General features: G+C 33.8%; 1 pseudogene; it reads right to left on the reverse strand.

The window, feature by feature from the left end:
• Positions 1-2,101: 2,101 nt before the first annotated feature.
• Positions 2,102-20,441, reverse strand: LOC118607744 (annotated as a pseudogene).
• Between the last annotated feature and the right edge of the window lie 728 nt (positions 20,442-21,169).

Consider the following 21,169-nt stretch of genomic DNA (forward strand, 5'->3'; position numbering starts at 1 on the left):
TTTAATAATTACCAATTTGTACTTCTTATTCCCTTTACCTTTTTTACCCTGCTCCCAAACTCTACTCCCATCTGACAACCATCAGCTGGTTCTCTGTATTTATGACTTTGCTTTTGTTTTGTTTGTTTATTTTGTTCTTTAGATTCCCCATATATGTGAGATCATATGGTATTTGTCTTTCTTCGTCTGACTTCTTTCACTAAGCATGATACCTCCAGGTCCAAATGGATCCATTTTCTTAATGGAATTTTATTTATAGAAGAAAATGCTAAAAATGTTTTAACACAGCATAGAAAATAATATAAATGTGATTCAAATTTTTTCAAAGTGTACATATACAGAAGAGATGAGAATACACCAAAATGTCTAATGGTGGTTGGAATCTTGGGAAATTTAAATGTAATTCTTATCCTGTTCTATATTTCTAAAACATAATATTTGTTTTTAACAGGAGATTTTATCTAGTAATCTGAGAAGACATCAAAGATTTTTAAGAGAAATTAACTTCAATTTATACAATAGGGATAAAGTGAAACAAATATTAAATTAGGAAATAGTTAAATTATCATACATTCATAAAAGGGACTATTTTGCAGCCACTGACAATTCTTTATGAGAATTTTTAATGGCCAAGAAATAGCTTAGAGTGAAAACCTAATATATAAAATTCTGTAGAATGATCAAATACGCTAAAACTAGAAAAAAAAAAAAAGAGTAGCAGCAAACAGTACCAAAATGTTAACAAGCCTCTCTGGGTAGTAGATGACTAGTGATTTTTAGTTACTTTATATATTTTTTTATTTTTAAATTTCTGATAATATTTTATTATCAGAAAAAAAACCTGAAAATGAAAAATATATATTTTAACATGGTATTATAAATATGACCCAAAGCAAGGCTATGGAAGCATGCCAACCTCTGAATACTGATTTACTCTTTCCTGTTTCTCCAACAATGTTGCTCTGAAGCAAAAGAGAAAACATGAAGTAAAAGGCAGTTTTTATACAGTAGTTTACTTCTGGCAGTATTTTTAATTTTCCCCTGGTTTCGATAGACAATACAAAATATAGACATACTTGGGAAGGGAAACAAGTAGAAGACAAAACAGATTTTTATCTCTCTGTTTTAAATATAATTTATTTCAATGTAAGCTCAAGACCTTTTAGAAAATGTTTGTGATATTCCTGGAATACTTTAGATATTTTGTAAAGCTACTACATAAGCCCACAAATTCACATTTCATAGATTTTTGTGCCAAAATTACTAAAAGTTGTTTAAAATTAGCCAAGAAAATGGTGGCTTTATCACATGCTCATAATTGCAAAAGCTTAAGGACTTTCTTTAAACTCTTTTGTTGAAGAGCATTTAGAAAATGAGTGATAATTTCAGTGGTAAAAAACAAGTTTGGTCTTTCCTAGGTTAGAACAAATTCTTTAAAATAAAATCTACTACAAGGTTATTGTCAGGCAATTGAGATTAAAGATATTGTTGATTTAACTGTCTTTACTGGTAAAGACTACTGGCAGAGTCTGATAACAAATCAAATAAATGAAATAAAAATTTCCTAACCTTAGAAAATGACAACCAACCTAAAAAAAGAAAAGCCGAGGAGATGTTGGAAAAAACAACAGATTAAAATAATGCTTTCAGTGATGAACTGAAATATTGATGTGGTTTTGACTAGAGCAAAATGACTGTTACATCTAAAACTTTACAGATATAGTCGTTTTCCCAACTTTTTCTAATGTGATGAAATTATGTTATTATTATGTTTTTGCTCAGCAAGTGCTTCATTTAATATAACTAAGACTGCAAATTTGTTATTAGCATCCAATTACCCTTAAAATTGTCTTTCTTCCATATAACCTTTCATCAAAGCTCTCATTGCACCTTCAAACCCCTTCCTTATAGAACACAACTTACATATTATACTAGATACACACAGTGACACTTTTTTGCTTTGTATCCTCTGAAGATTATGATTTCTTTAAATTTCTTTTGAATTTGAGACTATAAATGTTCAGTCTGTAGTCATTTCAGCTTATAATGTTTTACTATTAGATATTTTTCCCCAAAACAACAAAATTTGTAGCATAAAAATTCAGGTATCAGAAAGGCTCAAAAGTCTGTTTTTCACTTTGTTCGAGTTTTGTTTCCAAGCATTAAGTGTGTCATACAGATTTTGCCATTGCTGTTTTCCAAATGTCCAGTGTGCACTATGACTGACAACTACTTTTCTCTAGATCTGATTAATTTTACAGTAGACCATTTTCGTTTCACTGGACAACAAACTTTAATATTAGCAGCTCCAATCTGAAGTTCTTGTTGCATCATATCAAAAGAAATTTATTTTCCACTGCCATTTCCATAAAAGTAAGTAGTCTTATTTTTTCTATGTTCTGTTCATATAATAGTCCAAGTGAATCTAATAATAAAGTCTTTATTATTTGGATAAAAATAGACATATGATGCCAATATAGCACTCACAAAAATGGTTAAAAGATCACAAATGAGCTCATCTTCCAAAAACTTTACTGGTTTTGGAGCAAGAAGATGGTAGAAAAGAAAAGAAATGCACTTGGATCTTTCAATGCTGGTACAGTATACCTGTGGACATCAATGCGAGCATGGGAAGCATTGTCGTCCATATAACTTCCAAGCAATTTGATCATGACTTATGAAGCGGCATCGCCTTTCTTACAATCCACATGTGCCTCGTAAAGTAGTCTTAAAAAGTGTGGGTTTTTTTTCAGTGGTAATGTTCCAGTCAGAAATAGATTTTCTAACTCGATCTAGATCAATTGGAGTATACTGTATGGCCCCACGAGATGTTGCCACTTTAATGAGGCTGCAATACACTGTATATCTTACCATAGTATTCTTATCCAGCCCATAGAAAAGGTTTCTTAGCAAATGCAGTCTCAGAGATTGATATTCACCTTTCCAAAATTTGACCAGCTTTTTACAGAGGGTTTCAATCAGAGTTTCTTGATTATCCGGTTCCAAGATTAGTAGAAGGAATACCATACTGTTCATCGCACTTTTTACATCTTTATCATCTTCCTTCAAACATTCATTGCAAGCTTCAATAATTTGTGCTAAATTTACATGAAGTCCACCTTCTGAGTTCTCTTCTGAAATTTCAGCTCCTTTAGATTTTAGATAAGCTCAAAGCTCAGCAGCCTTATCTTCCTCACTGAAATCAATGAAGGCCCATATGCTGGTGGTGATGGTGAAGGCAGGGGCGCAGTGATCACTCTACTTACAAACCACACAGACTAGAAAAGTCCAAATCCATTTTTGAACAAATATATTTAATAGTATAGAAGCATTTGAATAATATAACTAAAACACAACCTTTTATTCATTTAACGTGTAATGTCAAAATTCAGTGTTAGGAAGAAATACGTTGAAAAGCTGTTAAGGGTGAATCCTCAAAATGATTGCTGAAGTAAAAAATTGATCCCTTAAATGTTCTTTAAAGGTGAGTGAGTCCAGATAAATATGAGGTCCTTTTTGTTTGAACACCTGAATGAGCTCCTACAAAGATGTTTATGGTATAATCAAAGAATAAAGTATTTGAAGATGATATGGGTATATTTAATCCAAGAAAGACAGGAGCAATAAGCTTCCCAATATGTAAGGAATTTAAGAAGTACAGAATCCCATAGGCAGCTTAACCAAGAAGAGTCTGTAAAAAAATGAAATATCTAATATGAGATTTTAGTGGATTGCTGTGTGCCCTCCTCAGACTCTCACAAAATAGTCTACTTACGCAAATCACGATATGCTTAATATGCATGAACTTGTGAATATCAGAGCTGTTGCCAAGCTATACATCCTCTTATATATGTCACTGAAACAGATCAGAACACCCAGACTAAAAGACAGTTGAAAACTGGGGAGTAATACTTTCATTTGCTAAACTACTAGGTAATATTCCACTTCACATACCATCTTGATATCTTGGCAATTTACTAGGCTTCTCCACAGAACTTGTCAGGCCTGGCCCATATAAAATGAAGTCCATATTTGTTCAAATATGGTAGAGATAAAATTTTTTAAGTTATCCACTGTCTGTTGATCAAAGATTATAGGACAAATCATTTCTTCCTTGATAAAGAGAATCTTCGCAAGTCTATGTCCCTTTTTTATGTACCCGGCCTCCAATGTATCAAGTTTCATTGTCTCTTTTTGAAAACATCAGCCGAAACAGAAAGTTTTACCATGTCTCATAAAAACAGCACTTTCATACAAATTAGAAGTTAATAGATAGTCACAGGAACGGAGAGCACAGCATAGGGAATGCAGTTAGCATTAATATGTTGGCTAAGTGGAGGGCCAGGGGAGGGAGGAAGCAATTGGAGGGATTTTTTTAATGAACTATACAGATGTCTAACCAATGTACTGTATACTTGAAACTAATTTAAATAAATAAATAAATAAATTTATAAAAATAGCACCTTAAAATTGAGACATTTCTACACTGAGTTCAGTCTGCAGTTAAAATATTTTCTTCTGTCGATATCTTCAATCCCCCCTCAAATCCTTACCCCAATCTCAAAGTCATCTGCTCAACTCTATTTCAAAACAAAATCTCCCATATAAATATCTGAATCAAAGAGATAAAGGGATAGATAAAGGTAAAAGGGATCAAATATATGGTAATGAAAAGAAATCTATAGGTGGTGGATACACAATACAATATATATATATATATATATATATATATATACATGACTTATTGTTGAATTGTACACTTGAAACTTATTGGATTATGTTAATCAATGTCACCCCAATAAAAAAACAAAAACAAAAACAAAAACAAACAAACTGAAAAAGATATGAAGGGAAAGAAAATCCTCCCTAACAACAAAGTCTGGCTTTCATGTAGAAAATTACTTCTTCAACTTAGTCCTAAAATTTCTCACATTAGGGGCTCAATACGATCTATCCTGAATATTAAAAACCATACTAATTCATTACATCTTTGTATTTCTGCTATAATTATTCAAAATCTTACCAGACACATGTATAACTGTTCTAAAATAAGAGGGACGTCAGTACAAGGAAAAGAAAAAACATAATGATAATATATACTTAAAATTTTTTTCTTGTTATAGCAGTGTATGATTTCCTAAGGTAATAGTTTGAAGCAAATGTCACTAACATTTTAATACATATTTTGCATGATTATATACAAAATTTTCTTCACTACTTTATTCTTCAGGTCATAATATATTATTATTGATATAAATCATGTTAGTATGCCTTCTAAATGAAAATCACATTCCTAACTTCTATTTTTTTTCTGCTATCAGTCTCAGAGAAACACTCCCGCCACCCATCTTAAATCTATCCTCCACACTGTTATCAGAGTAATGTTTGCATAATAGTAATCACGTAATTCCAGAGGTGATCCTCCTCGAATGGCTTTCCTATTCACATTTATGACTTCATCTATCATTTATATGATAATGAACCCCAAATCTTCAGCCTATATCTTTCCACTGTACTCCAGACCTATAATCAACTATCTGCTGGATATAGTCAATGGGAAGTCTACCAAGATGCTCATCTATGGGATTTTGGACATATCTTTGAAAATATATGTCCAACATTAACCACTAATTTTTTTTCAATATCATTAACATATATGGCTGTATAGACATGCTCTTGGCCCACCATACTAAACAATTTTTAAGTTCTCAAAATGCATGTATACTTTTGTAAATGCTGTCAATTTCAGAAGGTAGTTCTAATCCTATAACTACCTGCTTTCACCCCTACATCCTTATGCTTTCCTTACTGTCCCCCCCCCAGCAACCTGTGGATTCATTAATATCAAATATATACTTTAACATATACTGATCACTTTGTATCCAGTGCTTTAAGTGGATTATCTCACATAATTTTCAAAACATCACAATAAGATGGGTATTATTATTATCATTACATATATGAGAATATTAAGACTGAATGACATTAAGCATTTTGCTTAGGTTATATACTTGGTAAAACCAGGGATGGGAATCCAACCAGACGGCCAGACTTCAGAGTGAGAACACTTACCTCCAATACTATACTGTCTCCCCTTTACAAAATACATACCACATATCATATTCCTTATCATTGTGATTTTATTTATTTGTCTTTCTGTCTAGACTCTGAACCATTCAAGAAAAGGTATAATGTCTATTGTGTTCGCCACTTGACACCCTGTAGCATGAACAATTCCTAACACATGAAAAGCATTCAGCACATGTGTTGAGTGTATGACCATAGGCTTGAAACAATGAATGGCTTCTTTGATGTGTTTTCTGGACAATCCTACTCTATCTAATATTTTAATGGGTTGAATATACAAAACACACACACACACAACTTTAAGCTAACAGCTTGGTTACATCTTTTCTTACCTTCTTTAGGTTTTCAATTTCTCCAGTTATCAAATTATAAGGAAATGTCATTTACTATGTGTTCTATAATATTGTAGTGATTATGAAGCATTATCAGCCAGGGAATAAAAATTTTTACTAATTTATAGTTAAAGATTTGTTTAATAATAATAATAATCTCAGATGAAAACAAATATTAAGTAAAATACTAACACAAAATAGAGATTGTAGGTTTAAAGTCATACATACATTGCTGATACTTAGTGGTAATCAGATTTAAAGCAAGTATGGTTTATGTAATGGTTTTCATTTCCAAACACTGAATAATTTTACTACATTTTATATGTATTTTACTTTATCTTTATATACATAATATTTATTTTAAAAATTTTTAGAAAGTACAAAAATTTAAAAAAATATTGTTTATTAGTATATAATCAGGAAATAACAACTCTAATTTTCTTAATGAAATTTTTAAACATAACTAAGGTCATAAGAACAGTGTTTTAGAAAGTATTTGTTATCAGGACGAAAAGGGATCTACCTACCTGTGCATGTCTAAGTCAAAGAAAAGATAGGTGCAGCTTTTGTAGCAAAGAAAGTAAGGTTTATTTAGAGAGATTTAAGCCTGGAGACACAGGCGAGATTTTGCTCTCTGCAGCCTGGCTCCCTGGGTGTCTCAGGACTACATATTATATAGGGAAAAATCAGTGGTCATGGAAACTAAGGGAGTTGGTGTTGTGGGTGCTACTGAGTGGATAATTAGAAGGAGATGAGGTAATTGATCGTTGTGTCTGATTCTAAAATCAGCTATAGCACCAGCTGGTCTGGTTCCATGGCCTGGTTCTATAGCCAGTGGGTGTATATTCTGCCCTATGGGCCTGGGGCTGAAAGCCATCTGTAGCCAAGATGTTAATCTTAGCCTAAAGTCTAAATGAAACTTATTATCCTCATGACTATAGACCTGAGGTTCCATAAATCTTGTATCCTAAGGCTTAATGATTAAAGGAGTAGACATATAGAGATGGAAGGATAAAGGTTTAAAAAAAAGCAAGTGAGCCACAATTCCATTATCTGGGCGAACCTAGCATGAACCAGAGGAAAAAAAAAACCTACATTAAAGAAATGAAGTTTGTGTAAAGTTACATATTCACACACATAACCTAAGTGTTTTCCCTAGCAAATGAAAAGTCATATCCATGTAATATTAAAACTATGAGGGAGGATTCTGGGAAATGTGGTGGAGTGAGAGATGTCCTCAGATCTCTCCCATTGAAATAATAATAAGGTGAACATCTAAAACTGAACAAAAACCACCCAAATTTCACACCAGCACATCTGAGCGTGAGATCTGCACATAAGAACTACCACAGGTTAGAACCCCAGATGTCAGACAGTGGACTGGGAGAAAGAAAGAAATTGCCTCTCGCAGCCACCAGAGTTCCTTCCCTACAGGAGGAGGGCGAGGGGTGAAGGTGCAATAACTTCCCTGAACAATCCTGCCTGAAATTGCCAGGACTTCTACGCAGCCAGAAGCAGAGCCCAGTCATCAGGGCAGAAAGCAGAGAAGCGGGACAGGGCCACAAAGAAATAACAGCTGATTTTTACTGGCCGCAATTACAAAACTGAGGCTGAGCCACAGCTCCCAATTCCCAAACAAGAGGGAGTCTCTCCCCATATCCTCCAAGATTTATCACCGCTGAGCGCCAGGGTAATAAGAGCAAACACTGCCCAAACTGTATGCTAACACTGACAGGAACAGAAACTAAGAGTAGAGAATGTGATTAAAATTCTACAAGAAAGTAATAACGACAACAACAACAACAAAAAAAACATTATTTAGGCTTTATAGAAAGCAGGGATCCAAGAGGCTTAGAAGCAACCTACTGGAAACCAAAAGAAAAGCACCTTCTTTGAGGCAGGCTAAAGAGAGACATTTATATAATAAATCTTTTTTTTCTGGAAAAACAGCAGAATACACTTCCATTTATGCCAAGGCGGAGAAATAGTCCATTAAACACCATGAACAACCAAGGTGAAAAGTCATCTCAGAAAGAAAGAGAAAAATCTCCAGAAAATAAGCTTACAGACATAGAAATATGCAAATTAAATGACGAAGAATGCAGGATGATATTTATGAAAAAAACTCAATGAGTTCCAAAACAAGTCAAATCAATAATTTCAGAAATAGAAAAAACACCTAGATGAACAGAGCAAGGAGACTGAAACCCTCAAAAAGAACAGAATAGATCTTCTGGTGGGGGGCAGGGAAACACTGTAAAAGTTGAAAAATGAAATAGCAAGCTTGGGAAATAAAGTTGACCAAATGGAGGAAAGGATCAGTGCTATCAAAGACAGAAATCTAGAAATAAATCAGAAGGAAGAAGAGAGAAACTAAAGACTGAAAAATGATGAAAGAGAAATACAAGAACTAGCTGATACGATAAGGAGAGAAAACATAAGAATAATGAGCATTACTGAAGGCGAGGAAAAGGAGCAGGGACTAGAAAGCATTTTCAGACAAATAGTGACAAGAATTTCCCAAATCTAAGGAATCAGCTGGAGCTTGGAATTCAAGAAGTCAACGGAACATACAACTATCTCTACCAAAAAAAAAAAACCTTCACTAAGACACATTGTATTAAAACTCAACAACAAAAACCGAATTCTCAGGGAAAAGAAGACAGTAACTTATAAAGGAAAACCCATTATATTATCATCAAACTCCTCAGCACAAACCTTACAAGCCAGGAAGAAATGGAATCAAATATTTAAACTATTAAGTGAAAGGAACTACCAGCCTAAAATAATATATCCAGATTAGCTCTCTTTTAGATATGAAGGAGAAATAAAGACCTTTCCAGACATATAAAAATTGAGATAATTCTCCACTATGAGGCCTACACCACAAGAAATACAAAATGGGGTCACCCCACCTAAAATAAAATAACAACAGTAAAAAATAGATAATTAGGAGTAAAGTGAATATCAGGCAAATAGAAGCAGAAGAGTGCAATCCTTACTAAGCATAGGGCATTATAAGTTTAAATAATAAGAAGAGAATTGCTATAGCAAGATAATAATGAGTGTTCAATATAAATAGAGACAAATTGAATAAACAATGATGGAAAAGGGGAGGATTCAAAGATCCACATTTGCAAAGGAGAAAGGAGATAGACAACATGCATAAGAAAATGGATGATTGTATATATATAATTATTCTTTACATATTTGTAATAATAACCACACACCAAAGATTCAGAACTGAAGTATATAACATAAAACAAAGATAACTAGAGGCAAAACCCACAATGCCAAACAAAATAAAGAGAACTGAAACACAAGGATAAAGAAGCAATGGAAACATCGAGCTACCAGAAAGCAAAAGATAAAGTGGCTGTAAGAAGCCCTCATATTTCAATAATAACCTTAAATGTAAATGGTCTGAACTCAACAATAAAAAGGCACAGAGTTGTAAATTGGATCAAAAAACAAAACCCAACCATATGCTGCCTCCAGGATACCATCTCAGCTCCAGAGATAAATATAGACTCAAAGTGAAAGAGTAGAAAATGATATTTCGAGCAAATGGTATGCAATGAAAAGTGGGAGTAGTGCTACTAATATAAGATAAAATAGACTTCAAAATAGAAAAGGTAAAGAAAGAAACTGAGAGAAAGTTTATAATGATAAAGGGAATAATGCACCAAGAATACATAACACTGATTAATATCTATGCTCCCAATCAGGGAGCCCTGAAATATGTAGAGCAATTACTAACGGAACTAAAGGGAGAAACAAATGAAAACACTATCGTTGTACAGCGCCAAAATACTCTACTGTCGGATATGAACGGATCATTCAAACAGAAAATCAATAAGGAAAAATCATCCTTAAATGACACATTAGACCTACTGGACATAATTGACATTTACAGAAACTTCCACTCCAAAACAGACTCTTATACTGCTTATACTTATTCTTATCTAGTGCACATGGAATATTCTCAAGAATCGACCACATACTGGAACAAGGAGATAGCCTCAACAAATATCAGAGGGTTGAAATTATACCAACCATATTCTCTGATTATAATGCTTTGAAAATAGAGATCAACTGCAAAAAGAAAGTAGGAAGAACCCCAAGTAAATGGAGATTAGACAACATGCTACTGAAGAATAACTGGTTCAGAGAAAAATAAAAAGAGTGATCAAGAAATACATAGAAACAAATGATAATGATAGTACAACATATCAAAACTTTTGGGACATGGCAAAACTGGTCATAAAAGGAAAGTTCATATCATTATAGGCCTATCTCCAAAAACAAGAATGAGCCCAAATAAACAACCTAACGCTTCATCTTAAAAAACTAGAAAAAGAAGAAGTAATGAAACCTAAAGTCAGCAGAAGGAAAGAAATAATCAAAATTAGAGAAGAAATAAACAAAATTGAAAATAGAAAAACAATAAAAAAATAAATGCAACAAAAAACTGGTTCTTTGAGAACTTTAATAAAATTGACAAATCCTTGGCTAGACTCACTAAAGAAAAAAGGAAAAGGGCCCAAATAAACAAAATCTGAGAAGAAAGAGGTGAAGTTATAATAGACACCACAGAAATACAAAGGATCAGACAAGAATACTATGAAAAAGAATACTAACCATATTTAATAACTAAGAAAAAATGGATTAGTACTTAGAAAAATATAACCTTCCTAGACTGAATCAAGAACTGGAAAAATCTAAATAGATCAGCAGTATGGAAATTGAAACAATCATTAAAAACCCATCGAAAAGTAAAAGTCCGGGACCAGATGACTTCACCAGTAATTTCTACCAAATATTCAAATAAATTTAACATCTACTCTTCAAACTCTTCCAAAAAATGGAAGAGGAGGCAATACTTCCCAATTCATTTTATGAGGCCAATATTACTCTGATACTGGACCTGGTAAAGATAAGACACACAAAAAAACCTATAGACCAATATCTCTCATGAACACAGATGCAAAAATCCTAAATAAAATACAAGTAAATTAAATACAGCAACATATTAAAAAGATTGTACACCACGATCCAGCAGCCTTTATTCCAGAGGCAAAGGCATGGATCAACATATGCAAATCAATTAACGTGATTAAAAATAAGAACCACATGATTATAACAATAGATGCAAAAAAATAGCCTCAACGAGACACAGAATCCATTTATGATCAAAACACAAAAAAATCATTATAGAAGGAAAGTACCTTAACATAATAAAGGCCATCTATGACAAACCCTCAGCCAACATTATACTTGATGGTGGAAAACTCAAAACATTCCCTTTAAGATCAGGAATGAGGCAAGGCTGTATGCACTATTGCCACTGTTATTCAGTATAACATTGGAGGTCCTAGCGAGGGCAATCAGGCAAGAGAAAGATATAAAAGGCTTCCAAGTAGGAAATGAATAAGTCAAACTGTCACTATTTGCAGTTGATATGATTCTCTATATAGAAACCCTGAAGATTCCACAAGAACACTACTAGAAACAATAAGTAAATACAGTAAAGTCTCTGAATACAAAACCAATGTTCAAAAATCCATAGTGTTCCTATACTCTAACAATGAAGTGTCAGAAAAAGAAGTGAAAAAAATAATTCCTTTTGCAATTGCAACAAAATGAATAAAATACCTAGGAATAAATTTAACAAAACATGTGAAGGACCTATATAATGAAAACTACAAGGCCCTATTAAAAGAAATCAAAGATGATACAAAGAAATGGAAAGATATTCCATACTCTTGGATTGGAAGAATCAACATAGTTAAAATGATCATATTACCTAAAGAGTTATACAAATTAAATGCAATCCCCATCAAAATCCCATAGGCATTTATGAAAGAAATAGAACAAAAAATCATCAGATTTGTGTGAAAGCATAAAAGACCCCGAATTGCCAAAGCCATCCTGAGAATAAAGAATGAAGCTGGGGGCATCATTCTGCTTTACTTCAAATTGTACTTAGTATTGGCAGCAAAACAGACATACAGACCAGTGAAACAGAATCGAGAGTCCAGAAGAAAACCCATATTTATACTAGCAAATAATTTGCGACAAAAAAGGCCAAAAAAGGACAGTGGAGAAAGGAAGGTCTCTTCAATAAATGGTGCTGGAGAAATTGGAAACCCACCTGTAAAAGAATGAAACTAGACTTTTTTCTCTCACCCCACACCAAAAGTAACTCAACATGGATTAAGGATCTGAAACAATGAAACACATAGAAGAAAACATAGGAACGAAAATTAAAGATCTTGGACTTAAAGAGGAGTTTATGAATTTGACCTAAAGTAAAAGCTAAAATAAATGAATGGGACTACATCAAACTAAAAAATTTCTCCTCAGCGAAAGAAACTGTTAACAAGTAAAGAGACAACCATCCAAATAAGAAAATATATTTGCAGCAACTTTTTTGATAAAGGCCTAATATCCAAAATATACAAAGAACTCATATGACTCAATACCGACAAAAAAAATGATCAATCGAAAAATGGGCTGAGTATTTGAACAGACACTTCTCGCTAGAGGACATTCAAATGGCCAAGAAATATATGAAAAGATACTCGACATTACTAGCTATTACGGAAATGCTAATCCAAACCACAACAGGATACCATCTCACACCTGTTAGAATAACTATAATCAACAGGACAATAATAACAAATGTTGTAGAGGATGCTGAAGAAAAGGAACCCTCATACAGTGCTGGTAGGACTGCATATTGGTACAGCCACTATGGAAAACAGTACGGAGGTTCCTCAAAAAACTAAGAATTAATCTACCATATGATCCAGCAATCCCTCTACTGGATATTTACCCCGAAGACTTGAAAACTCATATCCGTAAAGATATTTTCATGCCCATGTTCATAGCAGTATTATTCACAGTGGCCAGGACATGGAAGCAACTGATAGATGATTGGCTTAAGAAGTGGCGGTACGTATATACAATGGAATCTTACTCAGCCATGAGTAGAGATGAAATACTGCCATTTGCGACAAACTTTATGGACCTTGAGGTAATTGTGCTAAATGAAATAAGTCAGACAGAAAAGTTGAAAATCACATGATATCACTTATATATGTGGGATATAAACCTAAAAGCAAAAAAAGAACAGGACAAACAGAGACGTAGGGGCATAGACAATGTACTAGAGGTTACCAGACGGTAGGGGTTGGAGGAGGAGGGAAGAGGTAAACAGGGAAAAGGAGGTCAAATCTAGGGGGCTAGGGGGAGTGTGAAGTGGGTAAATGAGATCAAATATATGGTACCTGAAGGAAACTGGATTTGGGTGGTAATCACACAATAGAATATATAGATGTCAAATAATATTTTATACTTGAAATTTATATAATTTTATTAACCAGTTACCCCAATAAACTTCAAAAATAAATAGATAAATAAACTTAATGAAAACTATGAGATAGGCAAATAAAAAAGTAGAGCAAGTAGTTTTTAAGTGGGTACCATCTAATAATAGCTGGCATTTCTCTAGCGCTCTAATCTTTGCAAAGCATTTGAAATGCCTTATATGAGATCTCAGTGAAACATAAGAAGTTAAGAAGTTGTTTATTAATAGATTTAATGTGAAATTACTAATTAATGAATCAAGCAATAGACCCCTTTTATATTCTAATGTGTTCATTGTTTAACTGAGAAAAAGTATAGTAAGTCGTGTTAGTGGTTGTGAAGTACGAAAACGACCCTAAAATGACAGCTAGAAATCATTGCCACCATTATCATGAATCTTACCTTTTATCCAAGGTTTGAGCAAAGTTTATTGCAGTGTCTAATGTCAAAGTGCCAGCTGCTCTGGAATATTGTCAGGTGAAAACCAAAACCAAAACCACATACAAAGAAAACAGGAAGAAATGAGTATTTGCACTAGTAGATAACCAAAGAAAATGAGAACTCATGCTGATGGTTTAGCTTTAAGGTCATCACAAAGTAATCACAGGTCTTAGTAGAGTAGTTGTTTTATTATGATATAGTTTTTCTAATAATTTATTTTTATGTAGACATTGGTTAATGAAATCCAATAAGTTTAATCTGTATATTTTAACTGTAAGTCATATACATGTGTGTGTGTGTGTGTGTGTGTGTATCTCCGAGTCTCTGTTTGTCCTATTGTCTTTTTTGCATTTAGGTCTATATTATATATATATATATATATATATATATATATATATATTATGTTCATCTCTAATAGTTAGATTTCATTCTGTCACCAAATATTTGACCCCTTATACCCTGTCTGCCTTCCCCCTCCCCCCTCCTTCTACCCTCTGATAATCACTAGTCTATTGTCCACATCTATGAGTCTCTGTTTGTCCTGTTCATTTGTTGCTTTTAGGTTTATATCCTACATATATAAGCGATATCATATGATTTTCAACTTTTTTTTCTGGCTTATTTAGCTTAGTATGATTATCTAAAGGTCCATCCATGTTGTCGTAAATGTCAGTATTTCATCCCTTCTTATGACTGAGGAATATTCCATTGCATATATGTACCATGGTTTCTTTATCCGATCATCTATTGTAAGACACTTCAGTTACTTCCATGTCCTGGCCACTGTGAATAATGTTGCTATGAACATCACTGTGCAAATATCTTTTTGGATATGAGTTTTCAAGACTTTGCGGTAAATACCCAGTAGAGGAAATTTTGGATCATGTGATAGATCAATTTGGAGTTTTTTGAGGAATCTCCATACTATTTTCCACAGTTGGTGTTCCAATTTGCAGTCCAACCAGTAGCATATAAGAGTTCTCTTTTCTCTGTATTTTCTCCAACATTTGTTATTACTTGTCCTATTGATTATAGATATTTTACAAGGTCTGAGATGGTAACTCACTGTGGTTTTGATTTGTATTTCACTAATAGCTAGGGATGATGAATATCTTTTCATATATCTGTTGGCCATTTGTATGTTCTCTAGGGAGAAGTGTCTGTTCAGGTCCTCTGCCCATTTTTTGATTGGATCATTTGTTTTTTGTTTTTATTGAGTTGTATGAGTTATTTGTATATTTTGGAAATTAGACCCGTATAGAAGGCATTGCTTGCAAATATATTTTCCCATTCTGATGGTTGTCTCTTTACTTTGTTGATTGTTTCTTTGCTGTGTAGAACCTTTTTCATTTGACATAGTTCCATTCATTTCTTTTTGCTTTTACATCCCTTGCCTTTGAGGTCAAATTCATAAAATCCTCCTTGAGTCCAAGGTCCTTGAGCTTAGTTCCTATGTTTTCTTCTATGTGTGTTATTGTTTCAGGTCATATATACATCTCCTGAATCCATTTTGGTTAATTTTGGTGTGTGGCGATAAACAGCAGTCTAGTGTCATTCTTTTGCAGGCAGCTTTCCAATTTTCTCAGCACCATTTATTGAAGAGGCTTTCCTTTCTCCACTATATGTTTTTGGCTTCTTTTTTAAAAATTATTTGTCTACATAAATATGGGTTTACTCCTGAACTCTTGATTCTGTTTCAATGGTCCATGTGTCTGTTTACCTGCCAATACCATGCCATTTGGATTACTGGGGCTTTGTAGTATAATTTGAAGTTTGACAGTGATGCCTCCAGCTTCATTCTTTTTTCTCTGAATGGCTTTGTCAATTCAAGGTCTTTTGTACTTCAATAGAAATGTGATAAATTTTTGCTTAGATTCTTCAAAATATGCCAATGAGATTTTGATGGGATTGCATTAAATTTGTATAATGCTTTAGGTAATACAGTCATTTTAACTATGTTGGTTCTTCCAATCAAAGAACACAGAATATCTTTCCATTTCTTTATATCTTCTTCAATATCTTTTAATAGGGTCTTACAGTTTTCATTATATAGGTCCTTCACATGTTTCTTTAAATTTATTCTGAGGTATTATTCTTTTTGCTGCAATTGCAAAGGGAATTATTTTTTCCACTTCTTTTTCTGGCACTTCATTATTAGAACGCTATGAATTTTTTAACTGTGCTTATTGTTTCTAATAGTGTTCTTGTGGAGTCCTTATGGTTCTCTATATAGAGAATCATGTTATCTGCAAATAGTGACAGTTCAACTTCTTTATTTCCTATTTGGATGCATTTTATATCTTTTTCTTGTCTGATTATACTTTCTAGGACCTCCAATATTATACTGAATAACAGTGGTGATAGTGCACAGCCTTGCCTTGTTCCTGATCTTACAGGGAAGGTTTTTAGTTTTTCACCATTAAGTATAATGCTGGCTGAGGGCTTGTCATACATGACCTTTCTTATATTAAGGTACTTTCCTTCTTTACCAATTTTATTAAGTGTTTTAATCATAAATGGATGTTGTATCTTGTCAAAGGCTTTTTCTGCATCTATTGATATGATCATATGACTCTTATTTTTTAAATTTGTTTAGTGGTGCAGCACATTAATCAATTTACGTATGTTGAAACGTTCCCTCTGCCTGTGGGATAAAGCCCGTTTGATCATGGTGTATAATCTTTTGTATATGTTGCTATATTTGGTTCACTAGTATCTTATTTGGATTTTTGCATCTGTATTCATGAGAGATATTGGTGTGTAATTTTCTTTTTGTGTGTTATCTTTATAAGGTTTTGGTATCAGAGTAATATTGGCCTCATAAAGCGAGTTGGGAAGTATTGCCTCCTCTTCAATTTTTTTGGAAATGTTTGAGGAGAATAGGTATTAAATCTCTTTTGAATGTTTGGTAGAATTTACTGGTGAGGCAAACTGGTCCTGCACTTTACTTTTTGGTACGTTTTTGATGATTGTTTCAATTTCTATACTGCTGATCTGTCTATTTAGATTTTCCAGATCATCTTGACTCAGTATAGAAAGACTGTATTTTTCTAAGTACTGGTCCCTTTCTTCTAGGTTATTAAATATGGTGTAATATATTATTTCATAGTATTTTTGTATGATCCTTTGTATTTCTGAAGTGTCTGTCATAATTTCCCCTCTTTCATCCCTGATTTTGTTTATTTGTGTCCTTTCTCTTTTTTCTTTAGTGAGTCTAGTTGGGACTCTTTTTTTTACTAACCTTCTCTAAAACCAGCTCTTTGTTGCATTTTTTACATTGTTTTTTTCTTTTTTTGCTTGCTTGTTTTCAATTTCACTTATTTATGTTGTATTTTTTTATTATTTCTTTCTTTTGTTGATTTTAGACTTCATTAGTTCTTTCTTTTCTAGTTTTTTAAGATGAAACATTACTTTGTTTAATTGACTTCATTCTTGTTTTTGGAGGTAGATCTGTAATAATATGAAACTTTCTCCTTCACCCGCTTTTGCCAAGTCTCAAAGATTTGATATGAGGTTCTATCATTATCACTCATTTCTGTGTATCTTTTATCTCTTTTTATTTCTTCTCTGACCCAGTCATTCTTCAGTAGCATGTTGTTTGATCTCCATGTATCTGTGGTGCTTCCCGCATTCATTTTACACTTGATCTTTAGTTTAAAAGCATTATGATCAGAGAATATGACTGGTATGATTTCAACCTCTTATATTTGTTGAGGCTATCTCCATGTCCCAGTATGTGGTCAGTTCTTGAAATTTTCCATGTGATAGAGAAGAATGTATAAGCCATTGTTTGGGGATGAAAGGTTCTGTCAATGTCAATTATATCCAGTTGATCTAATGTGTCATTTAAGGATGTTTTTTCCTTATTAATTTTCTGTTTGAATTATCAGTCCATATCTGACAGTGAGGTATTTAGGTCCTCTACTATGATAGTGCTTTGGTCTGTTTCTCCCTTTAGTTCTGTTAGCATTTGCTTTACATATTTAGGGGTTCCCTGATTGAAAGCATAGATATTAATATGTGTTATGTCTTCTTGGTGCGTGATTCCCTTTATCATTATGAAGGGTCCCTCAATATCTTTCTTCACCTTTTTTATTTTAAATGGCTAGTGCATCTGATATTAGTACTGCTACTCCTGCTCTTCTCTGAATGCCTTTTGCTTGAAATATCATTTTCCACTCTTTCACTTTGAGTCCACATTTGTTATTGGTGCTTAGATGTGTCTCCTGGAGGCAGTATATAGTGTGGTTTTGTTTTTTGCTCCAATCTGCAACTCTGTGCCTTTTCATTGATGAATTCAGTCAATTTACATTTAGGGTGATTATTGAAATATGATGTCTTCTTATAGCCATTTTATCTTTTGCTTTCTGGTAGCTCGATGTTTCCATTGCTTCCTTATCCTTGTGTTTTAGTTCTATTTATTTTGGTTGGCTTTTGTGGGTTTTTCATTCTTGTTCTTCTTGTTTTATGTTATATACTTCAGTTCTACATCTGTGGTATGTGGTTACCATTACAAGTATATAAAGGATAGTTATATATATTTCGTCCATTTTCTTTTGTGTGTGCGTTCTCTCCATTCTCCTTTGTGAATCTGCATCTTTGAATCCTTCTCTTTTCAGTCATTGTTGTCTCAATTTGTCCCTATGTATGCTGAACGTTCATTACTATCTTGCTATAGCAATTCTCTTCTTATTTTTTAAGCTTATTATGTTCTGTTCTTAGTACAGGTTGCACTCCTCTGCTTCTATTTACGTGATAGTCACCTTAATCCTAATTATGTATATATATATATATTTTTTGTCATTTGTTTTATGTAAGCTGATCCCTTTCTATATTTCCTGTAGTGCAGGTCTCATAGTAGAGAATTCTCTCGATTTTTCTGTCTGAAAAGGTTTTTATTTGTCTTTCGTATCTAAAGGAGAGCTTAGCTGGATACATTATTCTTGGCTGGTAGTTCTTTTTATTTAATCATTTAAATATTTGAATCCACTCTTTTTGTCTTGTAAGGCGTGTGCTGAGGATTCTAATGATAATCTAATGGATTTTCCTTTATAGGTTACCATCTTCTTCTCCCGGGGTGCCTTGAGAATTCTGTCTTTGATTTTTGATAATTTTAATAGAATTTGTCTTGGTGAAGCCCTTTTTGGGTTGAGGTAATTGGGTGTTCTGTTGACTTCTTGATTTCTAAACCCCAGCTCATTCTTTAGATTTGGGAAATTCTCATCAACTATTTGTCTGAAAATGCTTTCTAGTCTCTGCACCTTTTCCTCACCTTTAAGAATGCCCATTATTCTTATGCTTTCTCTCTTGATGGTATCAGCTACTTCTTATAGTTCTCTTTCATTATTTTTTATTCTTCATTTTCTCTCTTCTTTCTTCTGATTTATTCCTCAATTTCTGTCTTTGATATCACTGATTCTTTCCTCATTTTGTTTGACTCTGTTTCCCAAGCTGCTATTTCATTTTTCAACTCTTGCAGTGTGTTCTTTACCTACAAAAAGGTCTATTCAGTTTTTTTTAGGGGTTCAATCTCCTTGCTAAAGAACTAATTCTGCTCATCCAGTTGTTGTTGTTTTTTCAATTCATGAAATTGTTTATATGATTCTTTTAGGATCACTGAGTGTTTTCATAAGTACCATCCTGAATTCTCTGTCATTTAAGTTGCATATTTCTATAGCTATAAGCTTATTTTCTGGAGATTCTTCTCTTTCTTTCTGAGATACCTTGTCATCTTGGTTGTTCATGGTTTTTAATGGACTATTTCTCCACCTTGGCATTAATGGAAGTGTATTCTGCTTTTTTTTTTCTCCAGAAAGAAGATATATTATGTAATGGTCTCTCTATCCTATTGCAAAGAAAGCATTTTTCTTTTGGTTTCCAGTAGGTGGCATCTAAGCCTCTTAGATCTCTGCTTTATATAAAGCCTTAATAATATCTTTTTTTTCTTATAGATGTTTAATAATGCTCACTACCCTCAGTCTCATTCCTTGTTTATTGTTAGGACAGTTTCAGTAGCATTTGCTCACATTCCCATGGGACTCCGTGGTTTTTGGTCTCTGAGGCTACGGGGGCATGGATCCTCTGGGTTGGGGGATGCAGGCTGTCGTTGAGCCTCAGTTTTGCAACTGCAGCCAGTAAAATCAACTCTTCTTTCCCTGCCATCTCTTCTCTGGTTTCTTTCCTGATGACTGGCACTGCCGCCAGCCACATGAACCTCACAGCTCTCCCAGGCAGGGCTGTTCACAGAATTCACTGCACCTTCTTCTCTCTCCCTCCTCTACGGGCAGCTCTGGTTGCAATATGCAGCTTCTTTGTATCTCCCAGTCCACCACCTGACACTAGGGTTTTGACTCGTGGTAGTTCTTTTAAAAAGGTCCCATGCTCATTCGTTCTGCTGTGCAGTTTGGGTGTGTATTTGTTTTTTGGGTTTTTTTTTTTTTGCGTTTTAGATGTTCTGCTTATTGTTGTTTCAAGTGGAGAGATCTGGGGACATCTCTCACTCCACTTTGTTTCTAACATCACTGGAAATAATTATTCTCGATCTTTCTTGTATCTTTGAATATTAGATAGTCCAGAGATAATTAGAACTTTGAGCCCTTCTGAAGAAAGATGCCTCAGGGTTCTTCTGGCTGCTGTTCCAAGCCCAAGTCTGGGGTGGGAGGAGGAGGCTGAGAAGAGGAAGGGAGGGAGGAGTCTGGAGAGCTGACTCTAGCCGAGAGTTTTGCGTGTCCCAGCCACAATGGAGCTCGGGTACCCAGGACACAAACTGAGCAGAGAGTAGAGGGAGGGATGGAGGGAAGGGAATGAGGAAGGAAAGGCTGGTTGGGGGAGCGAGTAAAGGAAGGAAAAAATATCCCTTCTCTGACACAGGGAAAGAGAACGTTAGTAGTTTTTAAATTATTGTATCTCATAGAGCAGGAAACTTTCAAAAAGATTTG

Source organism: Rousettus aegyptiacus, unplaced genomic scaffold (genome assembly GCF_014176215.1).
Source record: "Rousettus aegyptiacus isolate mRouAeg1 unplaced genomic scaffold, mRouAeg1.p scaffold_m13_p_9, whole genome shotgun sequence".
NCBI lineage: Eukaryota > Metazoa > Chordata > Mammalia > Chiroptera > Pteropodidae > Rousettus > Rousettus aegyptiacus.